Source organism: Cetorhinus maximus, chromosome 15 (assembly GCF_964194155.1).
Source record: "Cetorhinus maximus chromosome 15, sCetMax3.hap1.1, whole genome shotgun sequence".
In the NCBI taxonomy this organism is placed as follows: Eukaryota; Metazoa; Chordata; class Chondrichthyes; order Lamniformes; family Cetorhinidae; genus Cetorhinus; species Cetorhinus maximus.
The window spans coordinates 3,660,406-3,678,059 of NC_135893.1; the positions used below are offsets into that span (position 1 = coordinate 3,660,406).

At 41.4% G+C, this 17,654-nt stretch overlaps 1 protein-coding gene across 1 annotated transcript in view; it reads left to right on the plus strand.

Annotated features, from left to right (window-relative positions):
- Positions 1-17,654, plus strand: part of LOC144690360 (NAD kinase-like) — a 92,281-nt gene that overhangs the window by 34,035 nt on the left and 40,592 nt on the right. The window lies entirely within an intron of this gene.

The window sequence follows — 17,654 nt, forward strand, 5'->3', positions numbered from 1 at the left end:
TACAATTAAAGGACCTGCCCGTCTAACCTTAAGGTTAGCGGGTCGGCCAGGAGCCCCAACGGCAACTAGAAAAAACATGAAACCTCATCCACCGGCGGGATGAGGTTTCATGCAGGGTTTCAAAAATGTTAATAAAGTTATTATGTAAATTATGAACATGTCCCATCTCGTGTGACATTGTCACATGAGGGGGACATGTTAGGGAATTTTCTTTTTTCTATTTTTAATATTTTTCAACGTGGAAGTGATCTCCCTGAGGCTGCACTTAGCCTCAGGGGGATGTGCACTTTATTGTGCGCATGCGTGAAAGAGCGCACTCTCGCCTTTGGGGAATCCCCCCCCCCGCCCGCACAGGGAGCGCATAGCGCTTCCCGCTGGACGTCATGCTGGGCGGGCCTTAATTGGCCGGCCCACGTAAAATGGCGGCGGGGCCCACTTCTCCAGCGGGGATCGGCTCCCCGCCCGCCGGAGATTGGGTCGGACCTGCCTGCCTGACAGGCAGGAAATTCTGCCCATTAAGTGCATGTGACCACAGCTGAGAAGCTTCCTGTTCTGGGTGACTTAGAGGAGTCGGGCAGAGGATGAACTAAATGAAAAAAAAACTGAACTGAACTAAATAAGAAAGAGCTCTTCAATCTGGAAGGAAGCTCCTCAGTGGCAACCGTTTTGTAGAAGTGTATAAATACTTAACGGATATGACAGAGTGACAGGGCAAGATGAAGAAGTTAGGGCAGGCTTAAGAGGAATTTCTCTGTGAACAAAGGGTAATGGGCAGATGAAATGGGCTTTTAGGATCAATGGTTTGCAGCAAGAACATTGGTCCCATTCACAACCAGCTTCAACCTGGAGCTGGAGAAGGTAGAGTTACATCTCTGGAAAGAAGAGCATAAAGGCGCTGCATTCAAACCTGTCTTGTAATTGAGGTGTCTATCTCTCTCTCTCTGTGTGTCTCTCTCTGTGTGTCTCTCTCTGTGTGTCTCTCTCTGTGTGTCTCTCTCTGTGTGTCTCTCTCTGTGTGTCTCTCTTTGTGTGTCTCTCTCTGTGTGTCTCTCTCTGTGTGTCTCTCTCTGTGTGTCTCTCTCTGTGTCTCTCTCTGTGTGTCTCTCTCTGTGTGTCTCTCTCTGTGTGTCTCTCTCTGTGTGTCTCTCTCTGTGTGTCTCTCTCTGTGTGTCTCTCTCTCTGTGTGTCTCTCTCTCTGTGTGTGTCTCTCTCTGTGTGTGTCTCTCTCTGTGTGTGTCTCTCTCTGTGTGTGTCTCTCTCTGTGTGTGTCTCTCTCTGTGTGTGTCTCTCTCTGTGTGTGTCTGTGTCTCTGTGTGTGTCTGTGTCTCTGTGTGTGTCTGTGTCTCTGTGTGTGTCTGTGTCTGTGTGTCTGTGTCTCTCTCTCTGTGTGTCTGTGTCTCTCTCTCTGTGTGTCTGTGTCTCTCTCTCTGTGTGTCTGTGTCTCTCTCTCTCTCTCTGTGTGTCTGTGTCTCTCTCTCTCTCTGTGTCTCTCTCTCTCTGTGTCTCTCTCTCTCTGTGTCTCTCTCTCTGTGTGTCTCTCTCTCTCTGTGTCTCTCTCTGTCTCTCTCTCTCTGTGTCTCTCTCTGTCTCTCTCTCTCTGTGTCTCTCTCTGTCTCTCTCTCTCTGTGTGTGTCTCTCTGTCTCTCTCTCTCTGTGTGTGTCTCTCTGTCTCTCTCTCTCTCTCTCTCTCTCTCTGTGTGTCTCTCTCTCTCTCTCTCTCTCTGTGTGTGTGTCTCTCTCTCTCTCTCTCTCTCTCTGTGTGTGTGTCTCTCTCTCTCTCTCTCTCTCTCTGTGTCTCTATCTGACTTTCTCAATTGAAGTGATTAGTTTTGATACTGAAGGTCAAGATCACTCCCATAGCTTTTGAGTACCAGTGCTAGCTTCTGGAAAGTTCCAAAGCTTCCTAGTTTCAGGTTAATCTGGAGCAGACATGAAGTTAATACTGAATTATTAAACTGAGATTCAGCTGACAGCCAATATTACTCATGTATAACTTCAATGCAATATTAATTTTGATCTAATCATAGCTTAAAATTACCATAAATATTCAGTTTCAATACAAAGTTTCCAAAGCACTGTCTGTTGAAGATCTATAATTCACCTTATATTTTAATTTACTGCTGTATCACAAGTTGCCATTTACACTCTCATTGCTCAAGTGATGAAGTGTCAGGTGTGGAGCTGGTCAGAATCTGAGGTAATGCTGAAGGTTGTGGGGAAGGACAGCAGTCACAGTTCCACAAGCAACAATAAAATAGATAACTGGATAATTTGTTTTAGTGATATCAGTTGAGGTAAATCGTGAACAGGGCAACAGGAAAGCTTCCCTGCACTACTCCAAGTTGCGATATGAATCTTTTATGTCTACCTGAGAGGGCAGATAGAGTCTCTGTTTAATGCCTTGTGCTCATGACTTCCTACCCCAGAGGTGCCATCTCTGAACTAAGGCTGACACCAATGACTTTTAAAACTCCTATTATATACTGTGGCAAAATATATTGAGAGTGGTACATGGCTGTGGTCCTGGTATGTATTCTGAGCGAGATTTTCTGACCTAACGTTAACATTAGTCAAACACAGCCTTGCAAAATTACCTCTTAAGTATTTTTATAGAAAATTGCAAACTATAAATATGGTGTGACACTTGTAAATGGACAGCACTGTAATGTTATTTATTTCTGTTTGCTTGATGGCCTCTTCATTTATATTTGAACGTTGAGCTGTGTTCCCAGAATGTGGACAGCAGATCAACTACAAAGCCCTGCCAAGTGTTCTCTGCCACCTCAATCAACAATCTATTTCCAACTATCTCTGAACAGTATCACCAAACCCTACACCAAATCAGGAGCTGGGAGTACCATGTCACTCTTGGTAACAATCATTGAATTACAAATTAATTTATTCTCTTTTGTTCATTCCCTCCAAATGCAACTTCTGTTTGTTCTTGAATGGACACCATCTGGTTCTAGTCATCAGGGCCTTTCTATTCAAAAGGTGCCCTTTTGTAAGTGACCAGGAAACAGATTTTAAGATTGGTGAGACATTGGAACAGGAAATCCAGCAAGTAATTGAGCAAAAGCAGGCTATACCCTTTCAGAAGTTGCAAAGGGAATATCAGCTGCCAATGACTAATTAATTTACAGAATAGTTTACAAATGAGGCATCTCCTGCTGGGTTTAGATGATTAGAGCAAAGCGCATACCCGGACACTATGAAATATTAGTGATGTCATGGTGCAGAACCCTTATAATTTATCCCTAGTTAAGCATCTCTCAAACAGTCATATGCCCGCTGACTTGTGGAAATCCCTGCCTTGTGACCAACAAAAATAGAAAAGCCTCATCTGAAAAGACACCAAACACATCGAGAGGCTTTGTTGGGAGTGTGCAGAGGTGAAGCTGAGGCATCAGAGGGAGCGCACAAACCTCCAAACAGCCCATCTACCCAACCCTTCAAGCAGCACCTGCCCCACATATGACAGAGTCTGCAGATCGTGTATTGGCCTTTCAGCCATCTCAGAACCCAACGAACTGGAGTAGAAGTGAGTCACCCTCGATCCCGAGGGACTGCCTAAGAAGAGTTAATCGTATATAGTTGGGGTTGAATCAATCCCAAGGGATTGAACCAGTTCAGTAACTCTTGGGTCTACCAGTGTTGCTAGACCTGCCTATGACTGAACTGATGGGAGTTGTGTTTACCTTCCATTCACACATCCCCAATCAGACACTCCCGAGAAAGAAATGCAGCTGCAATTTTTATAGCTTTTGAGGGTGTTCAAAAACAGTAGCGAAACCAGTTTATATTCAATTCTTGTGGTTAGATTATTTTAGAGAGAGGGAGAGAATAGTTGCCTTGCTCCACAATATCGAGTGACAAGAACTCCAACTTATTGTCACCTTTTGCCTCATTAATCCTCAGTGCAGTGTATAACATTGAAAACAGGCAGCTATGTGACCTTCAGATAATAATACCAACTATGTAGGAACTACTGTAATCAAACCATATATAGATGTAATGGGCGAGATGTGGAAAAGATTCTCTCTCCTTAACAAATGCACTGCTTACTACCTACACTGAAAATCACTTTTCAATACAGCAGCGAGACATTTTGGAGCCCTTCTCTATTATTATTATGTATAATTTTGCATTCTTTGTTTATGAATGCTCATCCAGTACCACCCTTTTTGTATTAGCAGAGCAAAGTAAGGAAAGTATTTTGAGAAAAAATTCTGTTTATTGGATTGAAAGTTGCAGCAGAAACTCAACACTGTGATAAACCAGAGGGGAGTGGAAGGCTGTTGGCACCATAGGGTCCACTGTAGAGAATAGTACTGCTGTACATGATAGGTGAGTTTGTGCAAAGTGATGTACTGATTTTTGCTATGGTGTAGCAACATTTTTTTTTCTCCAGTGATTTCAAAAGTTTTTTGTAAATTTTATAGATAGGAACATTGTAAGTTCCAGAAATGTGACTCTAAAGCAAAAAATAATTGGATTTAACTAGCAGCTCCTTAGAACTATAATACGGCAGCTGGTATTTGCCAGGCTGACCAAATCCACAAGGGAAACGTGGCCAGGCTATCACAACGATTTTGCAATTTATATTTATGACAAGAAGGCTTGTGCACTGAAGTCAGAAGTCATTAGTCCACTATCACCAGAGATTTTAAAGATTTAAATTAAAACATTTATTAACAAAAGAAGAACAAACTTAAATACACAGGATTACAGCTACACAGTTATAACAGTTCCCAAAATTTCTGCTTAACCAAACTCCCAACTATAACCCTCTTTAAGGCAACAGGCCAAATAAATTCCAAATTTATAAAGTCATCCAGCAAGTTTACCGCAAGCATCCACTGCACAATGGACTTCCAAAGGCTTTTAACATAACTTTGGTTACTGGAACAGCAAACTTCTGGCTCGAGGCTTTTTCCCCCAAGGCTGTGTTTCACACAGCCACCTGTCAAGATCTCATATGGCCACACCTCACGCAGCCTTCCATCCTCCTTTAAATATCCCTTTTGATTTGTAAATCCCATTGTTTCCACTTGTCTTTATAACTTACTTTTCCAAGAATATAAAAATCTTTCATGTTATCATTATGGTCAGCACTTTTGGGAAAAATCAACATAACTTCACAATTGGCAAGATAAATAAGGCAAAAATCTTATGTCCCTTTGGAAATCAAACACGCTTCCCACTTATCTAAAAATGCAAATTTAATTCACACCATATCTGCTAACCTCACCCTAGCTTTATTCATCTCCATTTCAAATGCCTGTTTTACACCTCACTTCCTTGATAACTTAAACCTTGCAGTCTAACTGTCTCTAGTTTAATTAAATTAGCCACACGCAGAAGCACACACGTACATACACCCCTTTAAAATATCCCACAATATTATTAGGAAAAATATGATAGTTTCTTGAAAAGAGAAAAGACAGGTTAACATTTTGGATAGGAGACCTTTATCAGAACCGAGCATTCATTATACTGGGACAAAAGGTGTTTTTTTAATTCATTCATGGGATGTGGCATCGCTGGCAAGTCCAGCATTTATTGTCTGTCCCTAATTGCCCTTGAGAAGATAGCCTTCTTGAACCTTTGCAGTCCATGTAGTGTAGATACACCGACAGTGCTGTTAGGGAGGGAGTTCCAGGATTTTCACCTAGCAGCATTGAAGGAACGGCGATATATTTCCAAGTCAGGATAGTGTGTGGCTTAGAGGGCAACTTGCAAATGGCGGTGTTCCCATGTACCTGCTGTCCTTGACCTTCTACGTGGTAGAGGTTACGGGCTTGGAAGGTGCTGTCAAAGGATTCCTGAGTCGCTGCAGTGCATCTTCTAGATAGTTTACCAAAATATTGCTGTTGACTGGCCTGTTATGTATTTCATGCAGCCTTTCTTTTCAATATTAAATTTAACGTTATTTGAAAATAGATTGAGCGTCGGGTTTCATAACGGTTGTGGGTTAACATGAACTGAGTCACATATTTACCATATATCACATCTTCCCATTTAATCGAGACCTTGCACTAATAGGCTTTTCGTATTTGCATTGTGTAAGGAGAGTTTAAATATTTTCATCAGTCTGTGTCTGAACTCTCTGTCATGGAGTTGTGATGTTTGAATAATACAGGAACTGTTTGATGATGTGGTTGTATCTTGCTGGACAGACTGATTTTATTGGATACTTTGCTGGCCAGTTCTGCAAAACATGGTTCATGCGCTCAATCATCAGGGACAGGTTTATTACAGTAATGTCGGCTGTAAATTAAACATCTAAAACATGTTTTTATATTAAAATATTTAAACATCTAATTTGTTGCCTTCTCTCTCATTTCTCACATTCTCTGCTCAATTTTCTCTTGCTTTATAATTATTCAAACACTTTTCTCCTTAATTATTCTCATTTTAAAAAATTTTAACTTGAGATCTTTTGGAAGTTTAAAAAAAAAACATGCTTAAGCTGCTTGTGACCCTAATGGAACATCCTTTAGATCCACTTACCTGTTGAGTAACTCACTTTCTATATTCCTATGCTTGCTGCATTCTGAATTCACAGCGTACGTGAAATTGAAATATGTTCCTTTTTCAGTGCTCAGCGTTATGGCACAGCCGATGGTAAATGCTGAGCTGCTCAAATCCCAAAGGGAAACTTGAAACAACTGCCACAATTGTTTTGCAATTTGTATAAATTTAAAGATGCGTGCCTTGAATTCAGTAGTAATAAGACCACTGAGTCTTATAGGTTTCTTACAAAACTAAATTAAATCTTTATCAATAGAAGAAATGATTTTAAGTACACATACACATCTACAAATTACTACTATGATGACTTCTAAATCCCCTAGCTAATCTAACTCCCAACCCTTAAGGCAACATTAAGACGCATAGATTTTAAAAGACCCAGGCAAAGAAACACGATGCCCTGAGCAATCCAATACAAAGTGAGTTTTCCTAACTTCAGTTCTTTGTAGACAGCAGCTTGAGGCATAGATGCTGGAGGCTTTTTCACACTTGTTTTAGATCTTAGCATGCCTGCCCTTACACAGCCTTCTCTTCTTTATACGTATTTTCCCCTTTGAATGCAAATTCCCATTGCTTCACTATGTCTATGGACTTTACCTCTCTATTAATAAAAACCTCTCATAGTACTAATTTTACCAGTAACCTTTGGGAAAAATAAACACACTGTTTGTTAACTTCTCCTGACTAGGTGAAACATTTCACCCCTCCTTTGAAACCAGTCTAGTCTGGTCTATTTAAAAATGCAAATGTTCCCTCTACACCTATGTTTACCTATTTAACATTTCAAACCTAGCTTATCGTCTATTACATCAAAGCCTTCAGACCAGCTGCCTTTAATTCAAGGAAGTCACAAACGCGCAGGTGTGCACACAAGCACATAGACCCATAGGCACAGACCCCACTATTACTTTACAATAAATTCCAATAACATTATGAAAATTATTATATCTTCCTGACACCAGCTAATGAATTTTTTTTAAATTGTGAGAATTTAAAGGATTGTGTCATGAATTTGACCAAGTCAATGGGCACACAAGCTATGGTAAAACCAATTCAACCACCTCCTGCTGCCCATACCACATCCCTTCACCCTGCCCAGTAACATGCAAATAAGTAAATGCATACAAAGTGGGCATTCTGTTGGAAATGTAAAGTCTTGAACTATAAATTGACAAAGAGATTAAATAATTGAGAGCCGTGATGGGACAGATTCAAACGTAATCTTTGGGATGAAAGGCTTAACGTATGAGGAACGTTTGAGTTCTCTGGGTCTATACTTGATGGAGTTTAGAAGGATGAGGGGGGATCTGATTGAAACTTACAGAATACTGAAAGGCCTGGATAGAGTGGACGTGGGGAAGATGTTTCCATTAGTAGGAGAGACTAGGACCCGAGGGCACAGCCTCAGAGTAAAAGGAAGACCTTTTAGAACAGAGATGAGGAGAAACTTCTTTAGCCAGGGAGTGGTGAATCTATGGAATTCATTGCCACAGAAGGCCGTGGAGGCCAGGTCATTGAGTGTATTTAAGACCGAGATAGGTAGGTTCTTGATTGGTAAGGGGATCAAAGGTTACGGGGAGAAGGGGGGAGAATGGGGTTGAGAAACTTATCAACCATGATTGAATGGCGGAGCAGACTCGATGGGCCGAATGGCCAAATTTCTGCTCCTATGTCTTATGGTCTTATGGGATGAATGAGCTTGATGGGTCAAATAGCCCTGTCCTTGGATCTTGATTTCTTGCATTCCCCATTTGATGAATTTCTGACTCTGACCAGTAAATAAGGCAAGCGCTGGATCGGGGACATGTATTCCCAAGACTACCAATTGGCAATAACGGAACCCTTGAAGGAGGGAACCTTTTCTTTCAACTTTCCTGGAGAATTGTTTGTCACTGGACAACCTTAGAAGAAAGAGGGGTCTAAAATGGAGCAAAACAAATTAAAAAAAATAAAACACTTACTTTTAGTTTTGACTTTGAGTAAGTTAATGTTCTCCCCATGGCAGGAGAAAAACTTCTAATATCCCAAATAGAATTGAATTATTTGGGTAATTTGTCTGAAAATGTAAACACAAACATTTTAATTTGTGTAGCCTTTCCCCACACTATTAGCAGCTTTATTTTGTCTGATCGATTTAAAAGAATGAAGCACATTCCATCAGAATATTTGTTATCCTGGCTCTTCAGCCAAAATATTTTAATCTTGCAATAACATTTTAAGCATGTTTTCATCCGTAATTTGTTCAAAGTTTGAACTTCAGAGCACAGAGACCCTTTACTTGAAATGCTGGTGAAGACTGGCCCCAGTTTTTCTCCTTTTTCTAATGGGAGACCAAGTTTGTGACATTTCTGATGTTTTTTCTTATTTTATTTTAACTAGCAGTTTTAACACTTTTTTCAGAATATCAGTATGATTGTTTCGAGATGTGACTTTATAATATTGCTGCTTTGAAACATTTTAACATTCAGATGTTTTAATTGCAAAGTTATTGAGAGAAGTTGTCCAACAAGGTCACTTCCTGCTGGCCATTTCAGCGATTGAATTTGCTGGGCTGTACCTCATTACCACATTGAATTGTTTGTAAGTGGCGTATTCTCCCTGCTGACTAATTACCTAGAGGAAAATTGCTTTTAATCAATATGCCCGATTTAAATGTTACGCAACTGCCAAATGTGACTCAGTTTGTTTTGCTGAGTGCACTTGTTTATAATTCATCCAAAGGCTTGTTTATTTTCACCTGGTGAGCACTTCCTCTCGTGCTCCAAGATGAACAATCCAAAGGAACTTGTCTGTTGGGTCACAGGAGTTGAAAAGGACAAGTACAGCCAAGGGAGAGCATTCAACCTACCTGTAGACTTTGCACCTCCCATCACAGTAACTAATAGCATCATCTCTAACTCCAAAAGGCCTCCATGATAGTTAAACTACTCTCATTTGTTTGATTCACAATCCTGGTGAAACCTTTACCAACTTCTAGCACTGCCTTGAGTTGCTCAGTCTCTCACCTGTGCTGCAGATAATTCTGTTCACGATAAAACCTATTTGGGAAAAAACATATGTTATCTGACATTTATCTGTCTTTGGAAGTGACACAAGAGGTCATGGGATCTGGTGTATATTAACCATTTTCATAAATGGTGCCATTAGCAAAGTAAACATCCCCAGGATATCATAGGAAGTTACCAAACATGATGCATGTTTGCAAATGACCAAACTTTTGGTCAAAGAGGTAGGTTTTAAGCAGCGTCTTAAACAAGAAGAGGGGTTCAGGGAGGGAATTGCAGAGCTTCAGGCTGAGGCAGCAGAAGACATGGCCTCCTACAATGGTGGAGTGATTAAAATCAAGGCTGTGTGAGTGTGTGAGGGCAGAGTTGGAGGAGTGCAGACGTCTCAGCTGGCCGGGGGGCTGGAGGAGGTTGCAGAGGGAGGGAGGGAGGGGTGAGGTCCTGGGAGGGATTTGAAAACAAGGATGGGGATTTTAAAATTGAGGTGTTCCTTGACCTGGGAGCCACACTGTTAGCTCGCTGTGCTATAAGTGAGCACAGGGCGGATAGGTGAACAGAGCCTGCTGAAAGTTAGGACACGGACAGCAGAGTTCTGGATGAGCTCAAGTTTATGGAATGTGGGGATGGGAAGCTGGCCAGGAATAGCCAAGAATAGCCAAGTCTGGTAACAAAGGTTTCAGCAGCAGAAGAGCTGAAGCGGGGCAGAGTCGAGCGACGTAACAGAGGTGAAATAGGCAGCCTGTGTGATAACATACATGTGTAGCTGGAAGCTCATCTTGAGGCTAAGTACAACCGGGTTGTGAATGGTCCGGTGCACCTTCAGACACTTGTCAGGCAGGGGGACAGAATCACTGGATAAGGAGTGGGAACAATATTTCTGATTTGCTACTGGATGACCAGAAACGTTCTTCCAAATTCCCAGTGAAAGGGAGGATTGTTTGTCTTGTGGTGTGCCACAGCTGGATGGCCATCTGTGGCCAGATGTGTTACTAGAAGTTTCATCACATGATCTCCCATCACCAACTGTCCCTTCCAAACTCTTCTGCCATTGGTCCCTCCTCTTGGCTTACTGCCTTCCCTTGGAAAGTGAGCTGACCCTTTGTTAACCAATTGGATTGATCATGACTCTTGGTCAAACAGCCTTTCATCCCATCTCTAACACTTTTAATAACTAATAAAGGAAAATGTTTAAAGAAATAACACTTGCAAAATGTCCTGTTGAATTTTCTCATGGATCACCTGTTGAAGTGTCCCAGGGATTAACCTTCAAGCCCTGGAAACTCCAGGGCAACCCTGGAAGGTTGGCAACCCCCGAGCCCAGGTGACCTGCTACAGCCCACATCCCATAGATTTGGGTCCGAGTGGAGCAGGGGCTGTAAGAACAAGGTGAAAACACTGGGGATGTGCCTCAGTTGTACTTATACCCTGACTGATGGCAGCCTTGATGCCAGTGTTTTTTGTGGGGGGGAGCGGGTGGGGGTTTCTGAGACTTTGCCACTTCATTGAAGCAGCAATGACGTTGAAAAGAAAGAAGAATGGAAGGTTCTGGAAGCTCTGTCAGGTCAGAGAGCTTCCGTGGAGAGGGGCGGACAGTCTGTGCTTCAGGCTTCAGCTCTTCAGAACTGAGGAAATAACGAATGCATAAATGCCCCAGACACTGGTCAGGACCCAGATGGAAGAGGCTGTACAGCAGATCAGATCATGCTGCTAACTGGTAATCCTGCTCCACCTCATCGGCGTATTCTTCCTCCCCGTGGCTTTTGTCTGAATATTGGAGATGTTGCTGAAGTGGAACTCGAGGTTGGGCGTTACAGGCGAGGGGGTTTCGAGACCCTCCTTGTACACGTTGTGCCTGTCAGGCCCAGCTGCCAGAGGAGTTGGAAGCACCTGAACTCCCCTCTACGTTGGTGCTCTTTAAATCAGGTAAAAATCCTTTAGAGTAAAGAAGGTTTGGAGGAGATTTGATGGAGTAGATAAGGAGAAACTGTTTCTAGGAGGAGGGTGGATGATAACCAGAGAACTCAGGTTTATGGTGATTGACAAAAGAACCAGAGATGACATCATGGAACATTTCTTAACACGCTAAGCTGTTGTGATCTGGAATTAGCTGCTTGATGGGGTGGAGGAAGTGGATTAAATAGGAACTGTCAAAAAGGAATTGGGTAAATGTGGGTGAAAAATGTACAAGAGCAGGGGAGTGGGTCTAATTGGATGGCTTTCCCAACTAGCCAGTACAGGTACGATGGGCTGCTGTGTTGTATCATTATATCACCCTGTGATTCTGGTTTGGAATGGGAAAAGCCGATGAAGGATCCTAGTTGACAGTGTTCAACGCGCTTGAAGTAAGATTCTGGTCAGATTACTGTCTTGTTACATAAAGACTTGGGGAACACCTAGCTAAGTTGTCAACTCAACGGATTCTTCTGTGGTTAGTTCACGAATGCAAATTGTACCAGCATGAGAAATGATCAAACCATGGCAACCGAAATCTGGACGATTTTGTAATGAACATTACCAACTCAGTTTATTGCCTGTGGGGTTAAATTGTGTTGTTTTATGCAACCTGGATTAGGATGTAAACAAAGAGTCATTTATTTAACTTAATAAATTCTGCAACATTCGGCCTTTTTAAAAAATATTTGCAATCGATCATATTTATTTGCCAAAGAAAATTACTAAAGCAAAGAGCAGTCAATTCATTAAATGATAAGGAAATGTAGGAGTACAGTGCATCAGCCTGTAAAGATTGATGGTAATACCGCAGGAACACACCAAAAATGTCATAACCTGCCTTTTATGTTCACAAATGCCAGCTGAACTATAAGTATTTCCAACGTTTTGGGATTTAATTTACAGTAAATTCATCCCGATTTGCAGTGAATTCATTGCTGTACTCGCCTGCCTTACTGCAGGTATATAATTTCCTCCTGTTAGAAGCACTGGAACCATTTGGAGCATCCTGCCCCTTCCCACTAACTTTTCAATACTGCCACTTTCTTATTTTTCAGTTCCATCACTTAATTCACTGAACGTTTTCTGATTCACAATGCTGTATAGTTTTGCATGTGGACCCTGCTCTTATGCCAGTACCTGAAGGCAGTTAACTTGCTCAGTACGTTTTACAGAGTGCCAATGGGTTCTCTTTATTCTCTGTGAATGGTGAGACATCGGTTGGCAGCGATTCTCTGCTGAGGGACAGAATCAGCAGCTTTTCAAAAGCTACTGGATAACAACAGTGAAACACTTGGACTCAGATTTCCAGCATACCATATAAAATATTCCAACAAAGGAATTCCTAGTCATTTTTAACAGGTGGATTTTGCATGGGTTTGGTTGGGGGACGGGGTGGGGGGAGATCATTGTGTCCGATCTCATTTCTTCCCTGATATTTTTAATTTGTATTCTTTTTATTTTTTAAAAAAAAAAGTTTTGATTTCCTTTGTATCTTCATTTTTTTGCAAAAACAAAATGTAAATAACATGCACAATTTTGGTTCTCTTTCCTTGGTTTTTGTTCTCGATCGAACCATCTCTCTTGAGCTTTTATTTAAATTTGCAGCTGGGGACACAGCATCACGTCTGTAAGCAAACTTTCAGATTTGCTGCCTTGTTTTTCCCAATGCTGACGGATTCAGTGGATGCATTTTGCAGAAGACAAATACCCCATTGTTTCCGAGCTTTTCTTTTCAATCAATACTTAATAGAATATTGTGGAGTTTGTGGTTGTGAACAGACTGTCCTTCATACAATACAGCAGTGTTGAGATGTGTGCTTTGAGGAGATGAAGCTTTCTCTCCTGGGCACACATTTGGACTAGTCGAGGAAGCAGGTGACCTACTGTAGCAATATACGTTTTACCCCAACAAATGCGAGACAATAACATAAGGATGTCTGTCTGCCTAAATTACTGTCTGCTGGTCTGTCTTCATTTTATTTCTTTGTCTTCGTGTGTGTGTGTGTGTGTGTGTGTGTGTGTGTGTGTGTGTGTGTGTGTGTGTGTGTGTGTGTGTGTGTGTGTGTGTGTGTGTGTGTGTGTCTCTCTTTGTGTCTCATAGCTGAGGTAAAGAATTCTGAAGGAGGGCAACATTTGATATGACTTGCTACCACACTCTAAATAAACATCTGTTGGTAATCCAATACACAGCTAAGTAGATATAACTTTTAACACAACAGATGTTCCTCCGCACAGCTCATTGACTTTCCTTTGTCCAGGTCATTTCAAACCCCCCTCTGAGATCCTGTCTTGCTCCGCTCATTGCTGTTCCGTGTTGGGACTTCTGATCTCCCTGGAATTCATTCCCTGTACCTGTGAGGAAGTCGAAAAGGTGGCAAGGTGCATCAGGTTGTGAAGGATCTTGCATTTCTTTGAGGAAGCGACTTCATCATTAAGGAAGTGATGATTTGCGCTGGAGTCCTGAAGAGGTCTATACTTGCTGGTCTCTCGGGACATCTGAGACATAGCAGAAAGAGAAAAATTGTGTATTTGCCAGCTCTGGCCAGAACCAATCTTCCATGAGAACGGAGGTAAGCTAGGGAAGTAGAACTTGAATTTTAGTTGAATTGTGGACAGCACAAGAAACTGGGATTCGCTGTAACTAGGAGATCAATACACAAATGCCTGGATTTTTAAAAAACTGAACTTCTGCATCAACTCCACTTTCCTGGTCAATCCAGAATCCCCTAGTTTCCTTGGTATCCAAAATCTATTGATCTCAGTCTTGAATACACTCGATGGCTGAGCCTCCACAGCTCTCTGGGTTAGAGAATTCCAAAGATTCACAACCTCTGAGTGAAGAAATGTCTCCTAATCTTAGTCCCAAATAGCCAACCCCTTATCCTGAAACTGCTGCCTGTGTCCTGGATTCTTCAGCCTCTCAGCATCCTCTCAGCATCCACCCTGTGAAGCCGCCTACTTTCTATCTTTCATGAGATCTCCTCCTCTCATTCTTCTAAACTTCAGAGAGTATTGGCCTATTCTACTCAATCTCTCCTCAAATGGTCAATCCCCTCATCCCAGGTATGACGCTTCCTGCTCACTTACACAGCTGGACAGATAGATACCAAAACGTAGAAATAATATTGCAATACTCTGAATAAATGCTTAGCCCACAATGCATACATTCATTTTCTCTATCTATTCATCCGACAATCACGTGCTCTCCATCCAGCAATCGTGTGCCCTCTGCACTTGTTGAACAGAAACCTGAGTACTGCAGCATTCCAATTCGTTGTCGGCTAGTGGACCAATATATAAAAGCAGTAGATATCGTCTCATGAAGTAGAACTTGATAGTTAAATGTCTGCTGTGACCTTCTTCATGTGTTGTAGGAAAAAAAACGACTGGATTTAATGGAACCTTGCTGCCTACCTGCCTGACTACAATCTGTGTCCATGTTCTTCAGAAATCAAACCAGCCATTAAAACAAACTGGTCTACTTGGCTCAGCTGAGTGGTTTAACCTGTTACTTATGAACTCTCGGCTTTAATGGAGTTAAAAATAACAGATGAGTAGTTTTGGATTACACCTAACGTTAACTTGGTACAACCCCAATTTCTGTACCTGACTCTTTGGCACAGTAAATAGTCTTTTTAAAATGGCCAAACTGGGGACAAAACTGAAGCAGATGGTAGCATTCATGGTCCTGGTGCTGAATTGACACCAATGACATTCAGAATAAAGTTCAAGGTTAGAAAGATGGAACCAAAAATCAATCTGTTCAAAGACCAAGACCAAAAATCAATCTGTCTTTTCTCTTTTTCGTCTTATTCTTTCATGGGATGTGGGTGTCACTGGCAACACCAGCATTTGTTGCCCATCCCTAATTGCCCTTGAACCAGTGGCTTGCTAGGCTGTTTCAGAGGGCAATTGAGTCGCGTGTAGGCCAGACCAGGTAAGGATTCTCTTCTCTCTTCTCTGATTTCCTTCGTTAAACGATATTAGTGAACCAGATGGGTTTTTACAACAATAGACAATTGTTTCATGGTCACCATTACCAAGACTAGCTTTTCAATTCCCATATTAATAATTGAATTTAAATTCCAGCTGCCAGGATGGGATTTGAACCCATGTCCCCAGAGCCTGGGCCTCTGGATTACTCGCCCAGTGACATTACCACTACACCACCATCACCCCCTTTTGTCATATGAAATATCATTAGTTCAGGAAGGTTCCATTTGTGGATGGGTCTTGCACCAGTGACTATCATTACTCCCTCCCTCCCCAAAAATGTATAAGTTATGAAATCGCTCTTTTTAATAGCCTGAAATTGCAAGTAAATCCTCTCAAATTTGACAGTATGTTTGGAATCCGAAAAGATTCATTCACTCTGTATATTTAAATACAAAACATGTATGGTAGCATAGTGATTATGTTACTAGACTAGTAATTCAGAGGCCTGGACTCTTAAATAATACCTTGATCAGCCTTCTCTGTTGTAACATCAAATAATTCCATTAAATTAGTTCAAACACTCTTTGTTTTTAACAAAGCTCCTTGATTTACCCATGCCTTTCCAAATTAAAGCGTATTTTATTCCTGATAGTTTCCAATAGCCCTAACCACCTACTCAATGTTATGCTGACTGGTCTCTGGTTTCCTGGCTTATCCCTCTTCCCTCTCTTGAATTGTGTCATGAAGCTATTAATATATATAATAGAAAATATTTTTCTTTTAAAATAGAGGTTTAGTCTGTGGGTGTGTCTTAATTTGATTAAAGCCAGCTAGCCTGGGTACTTTGTGCACTAGTTTTGATATGTGAGAGAGAGAGAGTGCATTTGCATTTTTTTGAATAAAGCATTCAAAAAGGGCGAATTCTGGTACCTAGCAAGCAGAGACCAAGCAATATGTTTATATTGCTAATAAAATTGGTACTATGAGAGGGGTTTTATTGTTCAAAGAAGCTGGTGATTCAATGAGAATTTACATTTAATGAGCTGTGCCGGGTATAACTTCAGCAGTTTTGTGTGTGTAGAGCAGAGGCAATGTGAGATCAAAAGCAGCTGTAAGCCTCCAACTATCTCTACAGGAACCAAAGTGGAAAGAACCTCATTTTGAATTCGTACGGTGAAAATGCTTTGCCTGGTGTCTGGTTAAGTCTATGGGTTGCTGTTGCCTTAATGGAGATTAGTTTGGGAATTTCTTAAAAGTTATGATCGTAGTAATTTGTAGCCATGTGTATATATAATTAACTTTTGTGTAAATTAATAAAATGTTTCATTTAGCTTAATGTAAAACCTCTCGCGAACTGGTGGTATGATTCCTCAATTTAGAGTTGCATTTCAAACATAACACTTAAAATTATAGGTTATGACAGTTGTTTAAAGTTTCCCCTCTGGGATTTTTTAAAAATAACTCTGCTTTACCAACTGCTCGGTCATAACAATAGCAACTCTCTACTAGCCCTGTATCCAATGAGGATTGAAGGTTTGTAATCAATGCCCCTTCTATTTCTACTATTGCTCCTTTCAGCAACTTCACAGAATCACAGAATCTTAATGGCACAGAAGGAGGCCATTAGACCAATTATGTCTGCACCAGCTCTCCAAATGAGCGTTATGACCGAGTGCCATTCCCCTGCCTTTTCCTTGTACCCTTGCACATTGCTTCTATTCAAAATAATCATCTAATATCCTCTTGAATGCCTTGATTGAACCTGCCTCCACCACACTTCCAGGCAGTGCATTCCAGACCCAAACCACCCGCTGTGTGAAAAAGTTTTTTCTCACATCATACTTGCTTCTTTTGCAAATCACTTTAAATCTGTGCCCTCTCATTCTTGATCCTTTTACAAGTGTGAGCAGCTTCTCCCTATCTACTCTGTCCAGCCCCCTCCTGATTTTGAACATCTCTATCAAATCTCCTCTCAGCCACCTTCTCTCCAAGGAGAACAGTCCCATCCTCTCCAACCTATTCTCATAACTTAGGATACATTCCATCCAGACCAGATGACTTGTCCACTTTCAGTGATGCTAAACCTTTAATACAGTATCTCTTCTCTATTATTAGTGTGCCCATCCCTTCTCTTTCCTAGCTTGTGTGTAATGTAGCCCTTGCATCATCCACTTTTTGTGAAAACAGGTGCAAAATACTTTAGCTGTGTCTTTGGGCCCTTAAGAC